The sequence below is a fragment of the Ostrea edulis genome, chromosome 3 (genome assembly GCF_947568905.1).
Source record: "Ostrea edulis chromosome 3, xbOstEdul1.1, whole genome shotgun sequence".
Classification (NCBI taxonomy): Eukaryota; Metazoa; Mollusca; class Bivalvia; order Ostreida; family Ostreidae; genus Ostrea; species Ostrea edulis.
In genome coordinates this window covers 93,103,369-93,121,157 of record NC_079166.1, presented here as the reverse complement: position 1 = coordinate 93,121,157, position 17,789 = coordinate 93,103,369, and the positions used below count along the sequence as shown (strand labels likewise).

General features: G+C 33.0%; 1 protein-coding gene across 1 annotated transcript in view; it reads left to right on the top strand.

Moving 5' to 3' along the window:
• Positions 1–218: 218 nt before the first annotated feature.
• LOC130046633 (neuronal cell adhesion molecule-like) overlaps positions 219–17,789 on the top strand; it is a 41,991-nt gene continuing 24,420 nt past the window's right edge. The window contains exons 1-4 of the mRNA XM_056161092.1: positions 219–3,119; positions 3,497–3,618; positions 5,173–5,325; positions 6,425–6,483. The gene's annotated coding sequence lies outside the window, so the exon portion shown is untranslated. The remainder of the gene's footprint in view (positions 3,120–3,496; positions 3,619–5,172; positions 5,326–6,424; positions 6,484–17,789) is intronic.

The following is a 17,789-nucleotide window of genomic DNA, read 5'->3' as shown; positions in this document are numbered from 1 at the left end:
TGAAACACTAATCACCCGTGAGTATCAAGTTGCTTTAATCCGTTAAGCGTAATTAATGGGCTCTTCTAGGATACCAAATTGACCAGATGTAAATTCCATTATAATACCGAAAATTGAATATGTTCACAAAACCAAAGATCTCACTCATATGAAATTTGAAATAATTAGCAATTTAAGAAATGTATAAATAAATTTAGGATTAATAAGTGATTGAAATAGCAAATTTTACATTCTTCTTTCTAATGAAACCATTTTTGCGGAAATATCTTGATTTTATACCAAAGTTATTTCAATTTAAAAAGTACCACACGCGCCTCATATTTCACTGATGAAACTGGCAGAAATCACGATAGTCCCAAGGGGAAGTAAATCACCAGTTACGTCAGTTATCTTGCTCCGATCGCTATGTGCATGGGGTATACTATTGATGAATGAAACGGGCACCTGCTGTGCAAATTTGACATTTTTGAGGAAGATTTAGTTGTCTTCAAGGCATCACACCGATAATTGTCCAATCAAAATGAACTTAGTCAATTGTAGTTCCATATATTTAAAGAAATATTTTTTTCTTCCGCGATTTTTCTCATTTCTCTTTTTCTTTTCTCTTAATTTTTGTACCCCTGATTAGGAAATTATGTGTAATTTGTAGAAATAACCAATTGTATACAAAGGAACTATTTACTGTTGGTAGTTGATGTTACTTCCTGAGGTGCACTCCGGCTGTTTACACACATGTGATAAACACGTGGATTTGAGGGTAGTCTTGTTTGCGGGTAATTTATTTTCGACAATGCCGCGAAGGGTGTTGTTTTTCTGGTGTCGGCACACGAGATAGGTAACATAGAACGTATCTGACTGCGTTATTCGGCATCAATTTTGTAAATTGATTTTTAATGATTTTTTTTCTTCATATATAGTAATTTATAATGAAAATAATTACCGGTGTGATACCTCGAATACATAACAGTAACACAAGGGAGATTATTTAACACAAAATAACCCCGATCTATATCGAACTCTGGTGCATTCATATACTGCTTTCCAAATAGTTTGTAAACATATTTTTACTTTTAACACTATCATATTTTAATTTTTAGATTCTGTTTATCAGGGGCAATTAGAGTTAGTGGACACATGAAGGGGTTAACTAGAATATATGGGCTTCTAATTCAGAGTAATTTTGTTCGTAGTTATATAAACTTATAGGTCACTCTTATCCTTTTGTAATGTAAAATATTTTTCATTTTATTTTGAATGTTTTTTTTAAAATATGACCTTTGAAGATGAATAAGGTAAACGTCTCTATTTACCCCATGTAATTGGGGTAAATGGTCAGAGCTAAAAGTTAAGCACAACGTTTTTGGGATTTGTCATTTCGAGTACATATAGACAGAATACACTTTAAAGGGACTGATTTACGATTTACCCCAATACTTTGTTTTTCACTTTTAATGATCGAAAGCTATTGTCAAATGTTTTTAAAAGATTTCACAAAAAATTAAGGTTATACATTATCACAGAAGGTCATTTTTCAGAGCTTATTATTTGTTTTCTAAACAAAGATTGCGGTATGTTATTGTTTACGAAATTTTCAAAAGAATTGGTTATCGGTCTAAGTTTATTATATCTTTCACAGTTCAAGCATTATTTACGTAAAATGTATCATCTAAAAGTTAAAATTTGTGAGTATGCAAAATTGAGATGCTTTATATTATAAAATTAACATTTCACTTATTTGTTTATATAAATGAACAAACTCGAGTCTTTGTTTACATAACACAGAGATTTTAGGCTAAAATATTGCTTTTATCCTTGCGTTCAAAATGTCAAAATTTTGGCTGTCAACATTAAATCAGTTATATTTTTAATGTTTAACATCAAAAATGAAAAAAAAAAAAAAATCAAAAATCGTGAACCAATCCTTTTAAGAATTTATTTCCTCATTTTATTTCGCTTCAAAATTCCATTATAATTTGAGACAAAAGATGGCTAAGTATTCAGTAAAGTGCTGTTTCATTGGGTATCCCCCAAAAATGCATTTTGTCCTAATTCAAATTATTTCGAGTTATATTTACAGGTAGCTAATCAATTAGCAGTGTGATGAAGAGATATAAGAAACAGTCTCATAGTGAAAAGTTTATTATTGAATAAAATATTTTAATATGAAGTGTTGAATCATCTGTTTTGCATGCTTATTTTGTGACATGGTCCGACGACCCCAAACCAAATTTATTTTTGTACCTATTTCCCAATGAATTGGAACTTGGTAAAAGGGTTTTACAGGTAATATAACAGTCTGACAAGGTTTTTGACACTAAAACATGAAAATTCATCGAACAATAAGGATTTATCCCTATTTTAAATGGTCATGTTGTCGGACGTAACATTTTCTGTCTTATACCAAAGTGAAAAAGAAATATATGTAAGTTATGTAACAACAGAGGACAATTAACTGCATGGAACATTTTGAGGCTTGAGCTTATAAACTAAATATGATAATTCATGATGGAGAAATAGCCGGGTGTTTTCACTTTTTTCAGGATTTGTCATTTCTTTTTGCTCGTAAAAATTCGGTCCAACTGTTACGGGCGAGAAATTCAATTTTAATTTGCAATTTGTCAACTTGGTTACCGCACTTTCCGTTTACAACAACATATTTTACGAGAACTACGATGTGAAAGCGGTATTGCCATCAACCATTTCCTTCCACTCCAAGAAAACAACATGGAAGGGAGGGCGAAAGCCCTTTCTGTCCAACCAAGAGAAGTAAGTTACGTCCGAATTTATTTTACGTCCGACATCCAAGAGTTGTATAGATTGATAAATTTATCTTATTATATTTGATCAGATATTCTTTACAATGGTTTGTGCAAGTCACAAAATTAATTTGCTTACACTTCGACAATAGAGTTCTGCCGAAAATATAACTGCATATGAATAATAAAGAGATAAAAATATGTTGACAGAGTAACATGCACATCACTTTAAAAATTCGGACGTAACAAAGGACCGATAACCTTTTGTAGGACGAACCTTGGGACAAAATGTTGGATGTTGGACATAACAGCTTTTTATATGGACACAAATAGCAAATGATGGACAAACAAAGAAGCAAGAAAGTAATGTTAGACTTAAAAGAGGACATAAATTATGGGAATTATGTAAAAACTTCTTTTGGTAACATAAATTTGAGCACAAAGTAAGCCAGAATATATTATTAGTATTAATTATTTGGTTCAGGCTACCCTTGCGTGGATGCGTAATGGTAGAAAATTAGCTAATGTTGAGTGACGGGAAGGAGTAGAATATGTTCTGCAATGATTGCTGGTGAAGCGAGTGAATTAATTACACTATATAATATTACATACATGTATATTAGATAAATTTCGAGAGTGCAATACAGTGAAATTAAACTTACCTCTCTGGTCACATGCCATATTAATCTTAATGGTGTATGTAATTAAAGTTAAAATAGATATATAACCATTGTTGGTAGAGAAATACAGAAAACTGCAAAAGATGGAGAGATAGCAAAAAAAATTGAATTAACATTCCGACAGATGGAGGAGGAGAGGAAAGGGATGAGCGGAAAAACAGAACGCTTACACAGATTGAAAGGTAAAAAAAAATGTATTTTAATGATAAAGTAATCAGATTTATAGCTGTGACCTTCAATTCGACTTTTAGATATATCGATGACGTTTTGTCTATTAACAATGATAGCTTTCATTCATATGTCGATTTGATATATTCCTGTGAGCTCGAAATAAAGGACACCATAGAGTCGCCCACTTCTGCTTCATACTTAGATATTTTATTGAAAGTAGACATTAACGGCACACTAACAACTCAACTGTATGACAAACGGGATGATTTCAGCTTCTCCATCGTCAGCTTCCCACATTTATGTAGCAATATTCCATTATTACCTGCATATGTTGTTTATATATCTCAACTGATTCGATATGCAAGAGCTTGTTCTGGGTATAGCCAGTTTTTAAATCGAGGTAAGCTAAGGACAAACAAGTTGATGGTACAGGGATTTCAACAGTCTCGATTGAAGTCAGCATTTCGCAAATTCTATGGTCGTTATAACGATCTAGTTCGTCAATACAACCTCGCATTGGGTCAAATGCTGTCTGACTTGTTTCATATTGATTGTTAAGCCGTTCTTGGCACACTGATTTTGACTGCGGATAACTCCGTTTACCTGATCAGAATATGGGGCTCACGGCGGGTGTGACCGGTCAACAGGGAATGCTTTCTCCTCCTAGGCACCTGATCCCGCCTCTGGTGTGTCCAGGGGTCCGTGTTTGCCCAACTATCTATTTTGTATTGCTTGTAGGAGTTATGAGATTGATCACTGTTCGTTATCTTCACCTTGCATAGAGGATATTCAACTTTTATTTCACTCATGAGTTAAATAAATTCTATATCCAACAACAAAAACATCGAATTTTCTGTTTATTATATTTTCTTCGGTTTTTTCTTCAGCACTTTTAGCTGTCCCTGTATAAACACTGATAATTTATAGAAATCACTTGCAACGCGAAAGGACATACTATCGAAGTGAGGAATCGTCATATTGGTTCTTTTATACGTTTATACGTGAAGGTTAATCCAGAAAAGTATTTCAATTGTTTTACCCCTTTCAAAGATATCGGTTGTCTCTACACTATGTATTCCAAATTCTTACCTAGAATGTATAGACTATTTTCTATATATAGTTCTGTTCGTTATCTTCATCTTTCAAGACGTTCATACACTGCAGATCTCATGTTATTATATACTTTCAATTTCATCTCTTCTTTTTTCTTTAAAAGTTTGCGGGCATATATCACACGATATATGCCCGGAAACATTCCTGCCCGCAAACATTACGTCACAATCAAATTTCTACGCCGTTAATTTTTCAAATTTTTCGTGTTTTTCATCTTTTACTCAGTTAAACCGATAAAGTTATTGTTAAAAATTAAATTATTGTTAGTTTCTAAATGAAATTGAAAGTATATTATAAAAGGTTATAGACTTTGTATGGGAAATATGACGACCTCGTTTTTTGTCGCGAACGGACCTCGCGCCAAAAAATTCGGTCGTCATATTTTCCCATACAAAGTCCATAACCTATAAATATACAACCAGGTAATTCGAGACACATAATTTGTGTTGTAGAGATAGGACCAATGCCCGGGAAAGGATGCGGAAATATAGACTGAGACAAAAGAGAGAACAAGAGAAGGAAACACAGCTAACAACATGCATTTTGACGCGAAGCCTGAAAGAGAAGCGGTGTGAAAAATGGAGAGATGCTAAAAGAAAATACAGGTACTAAGGATTTAATGGAGTTATAAAATAGCAGGAGTTGGGGCAATATTGCAAAATGTTACCTTGTCCTTTCGTCAGTTATATATATATATATATATATATATATATATATATATATATATATATAATCTGCTTCTATTGGATATAATTTGGTTGCTTTACAATGATGAAATGTTATGTTTCGCTTCTTTTTTTTCAAATTTGCTGTACATCTACGTCCTGTTTACTGCACAACTAGGATAGTTTTTAGGTGCACATGGGTATCAATGAATATTTTCGCAACTGTTTTTTCAATGGATATTTGATATAATAGCTTGGTTATCATGATCAACTGTAACATGTCTCCCCTTTCAGCCCACTAGGCCCAAAGGGGACATGTGAGGTATTGTCAACACTTTGTGTCTGTGGTCAACAATTCTTTTAAAAAATTCACCTTTGAATCTGAATGGATTGGGATGAAACTTGCCCACAAAAAGCCTTAGGATTTCTACTTTTAAAATTCTGTAGATTATGCCACCGACCAAAAACATGATTACAGTTACTAAAATAGAACATAGGGGTCAGGTAGCAATTTTTGCCAAATACCTAATAAATGGTAAGGTTTAGCCAAAATCTGGCAAGGTTAAAAATGTTCAGCATGATTAGACAGATGTACTAATGTTCAAATTTTTCGTGACAATTGGCAACCATTTTTGGAGTTATGGCCGTTTAAATGTCATTCCCCCATTTTTTGTCTGGATGTCTTTTCTTCACACACATTTTTAGCTCAGGTGAGCTTTTCTGATCACCCGTTGTCCATCTTCAAGAACCACTGGACCAGAAAAGTTTACATTTACATGAAGGCTCCCTCACATATTGTAGATTCAGTTTTGTAAAAATCAGGACCCCTGTGGGTAGGATGGGGCCATAATAGGGGATCAAATTTTACATGCGAATATGTAGTGACAGTTTTAAATATGGGCCAAGGTAACTCCTGTGAGCGATGTGGGACATGGGCCTCTTGTTCTTTGATTATGAATGTAATAGCCCTGAAATGAATGATAGATCTGCCAAAGGACATTATACAAGATTTAATCATTAGCAACTTTCTTTATTTCAGGGCAAAATTGGGGCCTCAAAAGAAAAGAAGAATCAAAGAAAGGGACATAATTTCAAAAGGTAAAACACACAAGACAGTGGAACCAAAGGAAGCATGCGAAATGAATGAGGCAAGTGTTGAGGATGATTATACACCTGAAGCTAAGCGAAAGGCCTTCAGCAGAGTAAAGAAAAAAAATTGCCTTCAGAACCAAAAAAGTATGCTTCTTTAGTTGAAACATGCATCTCATATGGAACTCCTAGAAAGAGAAAATTGCTGTCAGAAACATTTTTAACTCCATCAAAGAGAAAAAAACTTTTTAGAAGAAAGCACGAATTCCTTGAAACAAAACCGCAATATTCAAAAACCATCAAGGAAGTATAGAAGGGAAAGAAAATTTATTGTATCCGGACTTTCTAGAACTCTGCGAAAATACAAGAAAATAAGAGCTATGTTAAAAGAATTAGGAATTAGATGTTGTACAATACTAAAATGGTCTCGTGAGAGTGACTCGGCCCCTGAAAGAAAGAAAAGAACAGATACATTATCGATAGAGTCTACACAAAAGGTTAGGGATTTCTATGTTAAACCATACATTTCGGTCAATAATCCCGAAAAGAGAAAAGTTGGAAAAGATCTGAAACCAAAACACTTCTTGAATCTGTCGAAGAGAAATGCATATGAAACCTTTAGAAAAGAAAATCATTCTGTCCAGATATCTGAAAGCAAATTTTGGGCCTTAAATCCAAAAATGTCGTTCCCCTAAAGAAGGGACAATTCAGAAGTTGTCTTTGTGAAAAATGCATTAATGTGGAACTTAAGTTGAAAGTTCTTAATGACAAGAACAATGCAATTGGAAACACAATGATTCCCAGGAAACAGTCAAACTAAAACATCAGTAACTAACAAGTATGAAGCTAATAAGTTGACACTGTGTGATGTTTCTAAAATTGAAGATCCCAAATTAGAGTGTATACAGAGAAAATGCCAAAAGTGTTGAGTTAAACAACTGGAAGGTCATTTTCATAAGCTTGGTCTACTAGCAAACGCAGATGAAACCGTTAATTGGTATCAATGGGAAACCAAAAAGATCACCGAGCCTAAAGTCACAAGAAAAGTGTTGGCTTCAAAGTCCACATCTGTTAAAGATCTATTTCGAAGATTGACAGAAGACATGAAGGGATTTTCTATGCACATATTCCTAGCCAATTGGCAATACAGACAATTTTCTAATTTGAAAGAAAAAATCCCAGAAGATGTCATTGAATGTGTAATGGACTTTGCAGAAAATTTTAGCACTAAATACCAAGATGAATGCCAGAGTGCACATTGGTGTTATGACCAAATAACGATACATCCAATTGTGTGTTACTACAGTGATGCTTTAGGAAAAACAGTTACACACGAAGTCGTATACATATCGAATGACCTCACCCACGATGCAAATTTTGTAGATAATTGTTTTAAACACTGTGTTAATTTCTTGCGATCCAAAAACATGTCTCCAAAGCAATGTATCCAATTTACAGACGGCTGTTCTAGTCAATACAAGTCTAAAGTACCATTCTTTGATATAAGTTCATACGTCAAAGAATTACATGGGATTAAAGTTAAGAGACATTTTTTCGGGTCCGGCCATGGAAAAGGACCAGCTGATGGCTGTAGTGGAATGGTCAAATCTGCGATAACAAGGGGGATATTAGCAGGAAATGTTCTTTCTTCTGCAAAAGACATTTTCTCGTTTGTAACCTCAAATTTGACCAAAGATGGAGACACATTTAAGAGAGGATTTGTATTTATTGACAATAAGGATGTAGCGCGATTAAGGTAACTGAGGACCGAAGCTGTAACTGTTACTGGTACTAGACAGTTCCACTGTGTAAAGGCAGTTACCCAAGGATTGATAAAGACGAGAAGAGTATCATGTACATGTATTGTATGTCTAGACATTGAGCAAGGGACATGCATTAACAATACCTATGTAGATGAATGGATATAACAGACCTTAACAAATGACCTTAGAAAAACTTGTACTAAATTGAACCAGAAATCCAAAGGGAAGAAACCAAAGGTCGGTAAAAGAAAAGGAAAACTGACACACAGGGAACCTTCCTCGATCAGTCAGATTGTAGAAACACACGAGGAGCCTCAAATCGTAGAAACACATGAGGAGCCTCAGATCGTAGAAACACATGAGGAGCTTCAGATCGTAGAAACACATGAGGAATGTCAGATGGTAGAAACACACTAGGAACCTATCATGAACAATCAGATAATAGAAACACACGAGGAACACAACAATCAAATCATTGAGACAATCGGTGAAATTTCTGAGGACATGCGTATAACTGTTTTTCAATATATATATATATGATAACTTCCAAAATGCATCAAGCTTCGAGGAGCTTCAGTTGATATGTACGAGACATGCTGATTTGATTGACGAAATTCCAATTATTGGATCCTCCTGTCACAGTGTCATTATCACAGCCAAAAGGGTTGACAAAGAAGACTCTCTAGACATTTGGCCACAAGATGAACCCCAAAAACTTACAGTAAAATATCCAGTCTGTGTGAAAGGAGATGGGAACTGCCTGCCCCGTGCAGGTAGTGTTCTTGCATTTGGAAATGAGGAGAGTCATTTAGAGGTCCGTACGCGGATGGTTATAGAAATTGCTAACCATAAAGATGTCTATCTAGATCAAGATTATTTAAATAGGGGAACTACTGAGAAAGACAATCACATTATTAACAATTTGGTGATGTACTCGGACAGTTATACTGCAGGTGATGCAATAACACCAGCTGTGGCAAGAAGAATACTACGAGAAGATACACTTAAATTTGCGAAATTTGGAACATACGGTAATGCGTGGCATATATTTGCTTTGTCCAGCATATTGAAGTGCACCCGATTTGCAGTTTATCCACAGAAAGGAAACCCAGTCATCAGAAGTCATCTAAACAGAGAGATTTGCCCAAGGATAACCAAATCCAGTGATATTGTTTACATAATGTGGACGAGTACAAGAACAAAGGAAATGAGAGAAGAACACTGGATCCCCAATCATTTCGTGCCTGTTTTGCCTTTACAAATTATTGATCGGGAAAAAAGAGACGATTCTTTAGTGGAAAACAGTCATGACTTCAGTCTTAGTACTGACTTCGACTTGGATGCCTTTTCGTGTTCATTAGAGATGCTAGTAAACCAAATTTACATTGATTTAATCCAGTCTGATTCAATGGCAGATAAGGTCAAGTCGGTGTCTGATGAAGAAGAGGTCCAGCCAATGGCTGATGACGTCAAGTCGGTGTCTAGTGGAGGCATTGTCAGGTAATTAATTGTACTGATGTATGCTTTTGTATTTAGTGTCCTTTATATACTTATGGAAACAACAACAAATGAAACGAAGATTACAAATTCACATATTTTCACTTTGTTCATGTCTTTCTACATTTTTGTTATTGCTCAAAAAGTATGCAACACACAACAATGACATTTTACATATTTGGTTACCATCATATAATGAAGATGTGTATTTGGTAAACTATTTTTCGAGTTATTTGGACTTTGGGTGATGGGGCCCGTTTGTGACGATGCAATGTTCTAGTTTTACAGTAATTGGCATACAAGCAATTATTTTGTTTTCTTTACAGTTCATGGGTTTTTTATGTCTGTCATCCATTTGTAAAGAGATAAAAGTTGTACCATTCTAATCAATTCATGTTCAACTGTACAATAACTTGCATATTCTCTAACAGCTATCCTACAGGGACATACCTCTGTGTGATTTATTTCCAGTTGTAGTAAGTAAAGTTCACAGTTTGAAGTTCACAGTTCATGGCGGTTTTGTTTTCTGGGATAAGATATGTTTCCAAATTTCTCTTTAAACAGAAAAAAAGAAACACCACTAAAGTAATTAGTGTTCTATACCTATTTATATTTCCTAAACCCATTAAATGCATTATTTCGAAATGATCCCATCAAATGTTATTCCAGATATGCTTTGCCTAAACATCTAAAATGATTTACTATCAGTTAAATTAATTTTGTGGATTGATATTGTTTCAATTGGCAACACATATTTTTGCCAGCTGTTCATTAGTTGTTTTAGTAATTATATGCATTTGTTTAAAATTACAATACTCATTTGTTGGTTTACTCTAGATATAATATGAAATCTAGTAATCATGGTAATGTTGGCTATAAATAATATCGATTCAAACTCATTAACTTAATTATAAGTTCCTTTCATGGGGTCATTAAAAGAACATAATCATTATCAACTTAGCCAGTGGTTGGGAGAGATCACGTGATACGGGCAGTGAATGGTCGGAAAATTTACCTGTCCGTGTTTTTGATCATTTTCTTTGTCAAAATCAGATATTTACCTGGATTATTTTGACTTAGAGTGTTCCTAATGGTAAAAGGTAACTATACTTTTTGCTTTTTGCAATTTTTCTAGTAGCAGAAAACTTTTTGAAGCAGATTTCTACCTAGTGACTCAAGTGAGTAGATACTCACATTTGTGTATATTTGTGTTATTACAAACTATGGCAATGACAGTGCCAGCTCAGATGTTGAAACCAGTGTTCTTGAAGAATAGTGAAATACAAAATGATAGAAATAATAAAATCTCTGACTTTGAGATTGCAGTACAATTGTCAAAAAAGATCGATGATGTAAAATGCATTCAATTAGACAGAGACCTGTGGCGGATCTATGTGGATTCTTTGAGCAGTAGATCTAAACTGGTCACCGAAGGATTTGATCTTAGAAGTAGGAACGTACAGGTATATGCAAACAATCCGTTTTCAACAGGTACCGGCAATCCAAATGAGCAGGTACTTAAAATTACAATCAAAGGCGTTCCTTTGTCCGTCGACGACTCTGCCGTAAGAAACATGCTTGATCAGTTCAAAGTTTCTCTATGCAGTGAAATAAAATACGAAAAAATTAGAAATTCCAGTACCCTCAGAATGACAGAGATCTTGAATGGAAATAGATTCGTGTATGTTAAACCCTTTAAAGAGGGGGCGTTTCTACCCCGATCCTGCGTCTGCGCCGGGATTCAGTGTTTGTTATTTCATAAGGGCCAACCCTCTCTCAAGCGTTCTCCTAGATGTACAAAATGTTGGAGCAATGAACACTTTACAAATCAGTGTGATAGGTTCAGTGTTGCAAAGTCTGTAAAAAACCAGGGCATAATCCAGGAGATGAAAAGTGTGAGCTCTATACAGAGGCAGATCCTAATATTATTCCATTTAGTGGAAAAGATGACATCCTTTCAAATTTTCACCTTAACGATATCAAAGTATTCGGTGTTGAACACAAATCATCGGAGCATGCATATCAGTACGTAAAGGCAGTGCGTTCAGGTGACATTCCACGCGCGACGGCTATCCAAGCTGCACCCACTGCCTTAGATGCCAAACAAATCGGTAACAACATTTTGGCTTCTCAACATTTCATTGATTCTCAATACAACATCATGAAGGAAATCGTGGAAGCTAAGCTAGCTCAAGTTCAAGAATTTTACGATGCTTTGAAAAGTGCACCCCCAAAAGCCTTGTTCGTGGAATCCACCTACGACGATTTCTGGGGATCGGGGCTTAACAAAACTGGTACGACGCACACTGACAAATCTGATTGGCCTGGTGAAAACACGCTAGGTGATATCATTACCAAGCTTTCCAAAAAGGTCAAGAAAACAAAAAATGCACCCGATGCCAGCAAAATGCGACACAGTCGTAGAAATCGGTCACAAAATGAAATCCTCAATTCTGGAGAATCAGATTAGAACTTTAGCGTAATGAATGATTTATCCATTATTTCCCTCAATCCTAGAGGGATGAATAGCTATGAAAAAAGACAAAAAATTTTCGATTGGTTAAGAGACACTAATGTTCATATAGCTTTAATTCAAGAAACGCATTTTGTTGAGAAGAATCAATCGAAGTATAACAGCCGTTGGTTCGGCAAATGTTTTCATGCTTTTTCGAATTCACCCCATGCACGGGGTGTTTCAGTTTTATTTAACAATGTAGATATTGATGTAGAAAATGTACACAAAACTCAAGATGGTAGAATTTTACTACTTAATATAAATTTTCAAAATAATGCATACACAATTGTCAATATTTATAGTCCAAATTCAGAAACGGAAAGAGTGTCTTTTTTCAAAAAGCTAAAAGCTTATATTTCAAAATATGCCTTACATGAAGAAAATATAATTCTAGGAGGCGATTTTAATTGTGTGTTTGATAAAACGGATAGGAAAAATAAAACTACGGCTGCAGATAAAAGCACAAACATTTTGATAGAAATTTTAAATAAATTCAATCTTAATGATACTTGGAAAAAAATGCAGGGGTTAAAACCTGGATTTACGTGGTGTAATTCAAGCAACAAACCCATAAGTCGTATTGATTATATCTTTTTAAGTCAAATCATGTTAGCTAAAGTTCACAAAATACGTGTACAACAAGTGCCAGGAACTCATTCTGATGGAATCCGGTTAAGTGATCACAAAGCTATTAAACACTCTGTTACTGTAAATGAAAATGAAAGAGGTAAAGGTTATTGGAAACTTAATACGAGTCTTTTGAACGATAAGAAATATAAAATGATTATTAATGATTTAATTCATAAATATAATGTTAAAATAGCAAATTTGAATACTATAAATGTACATGATCTTTGGGAACAACTTAAACAAGAAATTCGTAGCTTAAGTATTTCATATTCAAAATCACTGTCAAAAAGTTACAAAAAGTATGTCATGGATCTAGAAAAACAAATACAGGATATAGAAGATAAACCTGCAAATGAAATTAATATGAAAGAAAAAAGGACCCTTGAAAATGAACTAACTCATCTGTATGACAAAAAATCAAGGGGGGCACAGATAAGATCTAGAGTAAAATGGATAGAAGAGGGAGAAAGAAATACGTCCTATTTTCTCATATTAGAAAATTACCATCAATCAGACAATGTGATTAGAAAAGTAACAGAACAAACAAAAAGTGTTTATAATGATAATTATATTTTAAATGAAATATGTTCATTTTATGACAAACTATATGAATCAAAGCACATTGATGATAATGAAATACAAAATTATTTAAATGAAGTAAATATTGAACAAAAATTAGATGAAAATGGAAGATTATTTTGCGATGAAATGTTTACTCTTCAAGAATGTAAAGAAGCGGTAATGAATCTTAAAGATAATAAATCACCCGGGATGGATGGAATTCCTAATGAATTCTATAAAACCTTTTGGAATGAAATTAAAGACATTTTTTATGCAACTCTTGAATACACTTTTGAAACTGGTAATATGCCCTTTACACAAAGGCTCTCACTTTTATCATTACTGCATAAAAAGGGAGAAAGAGATAAGATAAAAAAGTATCGACCGATTAGCTTAACAAATTCAGATTACAAAATTTTAGCATTCGTGTTAGCTAGAAGGCTACAAAAAGTAGTTGATAATCTAATCAATGAAGATCAAACTGCTTATATTAAAGGCAGATTTATTGGATTTAGTGCAAGGACTATCCTTGATATATATGAATATTGTGAAAACTCAAATGACCCACAAATTTTGTTATTCTGTGATTTTGAGAAAGCTTTTGATTCGATGGAGTGGAATTTTTTGTTTAAAACACTGGAGAAGTTTAATTTTGGTGCAAGTTTTATGCAATGGATAAAAATAATGTACAAAGACCCTATTTTTAGAGTGAAAAATAATGGATGGATTTCTAAAACGTGTAAAATGAATAGAGGAATCAGACAAGGTTGTCCATTGTCTGCCCTGCTTTTTATTTTTGTAGCAGAAGTCCTTGCCTGTAATATTAGATCAAATAAAGATATAAATGGGTTTAAGATCAAAGAAATTAAACAAGAAATAAAAATAGTTCAGCATGCTGACGACTGTACGATTCCTATTAAGAATGAAAAATCATTACAAATAGCGTTAAACACAATTGATATTTTTTGTAAACATTCAGGATTAAAACTAAATAAAGATAAAACAGAATGTTTATTATTAGGAAAGCTTAAAGGAACAAAAAAAGAAATTCTTAATCTGAAAGTAAATGAAAATTCAATTAAAGCATTAGGTATCCACGTTGGTCATAGTAAAGAAGAGTGTTTTGAAAAAAAACTGGATACGGTATCAAAGAGATATAGTAAAATTATTAGATTCATGGAGAACCAGAAAACTTACAATATTTGGAAAATGCTGCAAAATAAACTCTTTGGCAATATCAAAATTAGTATATGCAGCAACTTTATTACCAACTCCTGGTGATGAATTTATCAAAGAAATAAATAAAATAATATTTAATTTCATTTGGAATAAGAAAGACAGGATTAAAAGAAACACCCTGATAGGAGATAAACGAAAAGGAGGAATACACATAGTTGACTTAAAATCCAAATTCAAAGCGCTTAAAGCATCATGGATCCCAAAAATAATATCGTGTAACCATAAATTAAAAGACTTTTTCCAGAGTTTCTGTCAAAGGAACAATATGATATTTACTATCTATTAAAGACAAACGACTCATTTTTGAGTGAAAGTGGAATGTTACATAAATACATACCCTATTTTTATAGAGAAATTATTACATAATTCAATGAAGCTAAGGGCAATTCGACAACATTACAATTTTCCCAAAATATTTGGAAAAATAAAAGATTTACTTATAAAAATGAGACACTTTGTTTTACAAATTGGATGAAAAGTGGTGTTTTAAAAGTAGATGATCTGTTTAATGAAATTGGATTCAAGGATATTACTGATTTTTCAAATCTTACAAACAAACATAACTGGTTGTGTGAATATAAAATACTAAGAAATGTTTTTAATAAAATAAGTCATAAGACAGAATACCATATAGAAAAAGAAAACGTGTTTTTATTTAAAAATGGAAAAATTGAATCTATAATTGGCAAATCTTGTAAATTCTTTTACGACATTTTTGTTGATGTCAAGTTTCAAAGATCATATATGGAAAGTATGTGGGAAAAGACTTTTATGTTGGAAAATTCAGACTGGACTAATATTTATAGAAATAATGTATGTAAAGTTGTTGATAAAAATGTTGCTGAATTTAACTACAAACTTTTCGCACAATCTTTTATGCAACAATTATCTACTTAGCAAATGGAAAAAAGATGTTCATAGAAACTGTACATTTTGTGCTGATGTCATTGAAAACAATGCACATTTAATTTTTGAATGTCAAAATGTAAGACAGATATGGAATACTGTTGAAATAGTGCTTGAAATTGACATTCGATGGAAACATATTGTTCTCGGCTTTTTTCATGAAGATAATCTTAAAGTGCATACATTTAACTTTGTGATTTCATATATTGCTTTCAGAATTTACAAAAGTAAAATGATGTTAAGACTTGAAAACAAAACTGAAAGTGTGAATAATCTGTTGATACAGGTTAAATTAGACTGTTATAGAACATACTTAACATTAAGAAAATCAAAGTACGATTTCCTAGATCACAAATTATTTGAGAGACTTTCTTTGTTACTTTAATGCTTTATATTATAACACATGTATTGCAATAATCTGTATGTACTATGTATCTGATATTCAGTTTCCAACAATAGCATTCCACCAGTACTTGAGGGTGACCTGTTCCTCAGTACTTGTTGTTAGGGGAGTGGTGAACTGTTTGTGATTGTGTCTCCCCTGCAACAATATGGATCAATCATTGCTTTATATGTATTAAGTAGATTAGATTTTGCATACTGATATAATTTTGACACCTAAATATACTTTGCTTTTTTTAGTTGAAAAATATTGCTATCTAGCATGTAAATCTTTAATTGTAAAAGAAAAACAATATTATCAACTATACTGTTTGATATCATGTAGATATATTTCTTAAATATGCATACATGTATAGTTAACACATATATATACATATATCCAATCCATGGAGCCCCTGGCACCCTAGGTGAGGATTATTCGGGGGTCTCTGCGGAGACATTACCCCCAAATATCAAATGTATGTTAGCTAGAAATAAAAGATATTGAAAGGAAAAAAAAAAAACCAAAAAAACAAAAAAAAAAACAAAACAAAAAAACAAAAAAACAACTTAGCCAGTGGTATACACAATGGTATACACAGCTACATTACAATAAATCCAACATGTTCCTTGTTATTCATCTCTGAACTTGCAGACCACTAAGTGATTACTTGTTCTAACACTGATATATATATATATATATATATATATATATATATATATATATATATATATATATATATATTATTTACAGGTTACTGATTGGCCTTGGATTCTATATTATAAACACAAGAAAGGTAATATTTGGTTGCCTAATGAAACACCCTATACATGTTCTCTTCATGACATTGTAAAGAGTTTGTCTGCGCCAGACATTTAGATGTTCGGTCGCAGTATGGTTTACATCTTCAGGGGTAAGTTAAGTAAAATAATAAATTTAATTATATTATTTATCTTAATTCAAGTTCACTAGGTGGTGATTTTTATGATGGGTTAATTATTTGCAGTTGTTTTTTTTTTTTTAATTCATAAACTTGAATTTGAGGATTGACTTTTGACACATCCTTGAACCTCAGTGCTTTTGTTATCCTTATTTTCACATCTTAGGCCACAATATACACAAAATATGTTTAGGGTTTCATGCATGTATTACACTTAGCCAAGAACTGAACAGGGTAGGGAGTTGTGGATTTCTTTTCATATACAATTTTTATCGTAAATAATTTATGGGAAAGACTTCCAAAGTTTGTCTTGTGATTTACATTGTTTTTGTGCAGTTAAACAGAATTTCAAATGGACTCGTGAAATGATCAAATGCTAAAATTCCTTAACAAATTACTCCACAACTTGTGTATTCTGTTTTAGATACCCAAAATTTATAGGAAACCATAGATTCTATCAATAAGATACTATAGAACTTTATATAATAGATGGGGTTCATTAAACGGAATTATGTGCAATGATACCATGTATTTTGTCATTTTAATTCTTTTCATTTGTTCTTGCAGATTTTCCTAATGGACCAAAGTTAAAGTAGACATGTTTGAATGCTTTTTATGAATAAAAGTTTAAGAAGTTGGATATTTCACAGCGTTATTTTAGTCTAAAGGTTGTAGTTTGTCAATATTCTCTCTATTAGAAAAGGAAGACAATACCTTGAAGTTGATGAATTTTCTAAAGAGTGTTGTTCCCCATATTTTGTTGAAATCATGCCCCTTTGTATACAATTTAAAGTTTTTAGGAATTATGCTATAAAGCTTCTTGTCAACACTGCTCCCCAAAAACTACTGAGAGGAATGTCATGGAAGTTTGTATAAAACAGC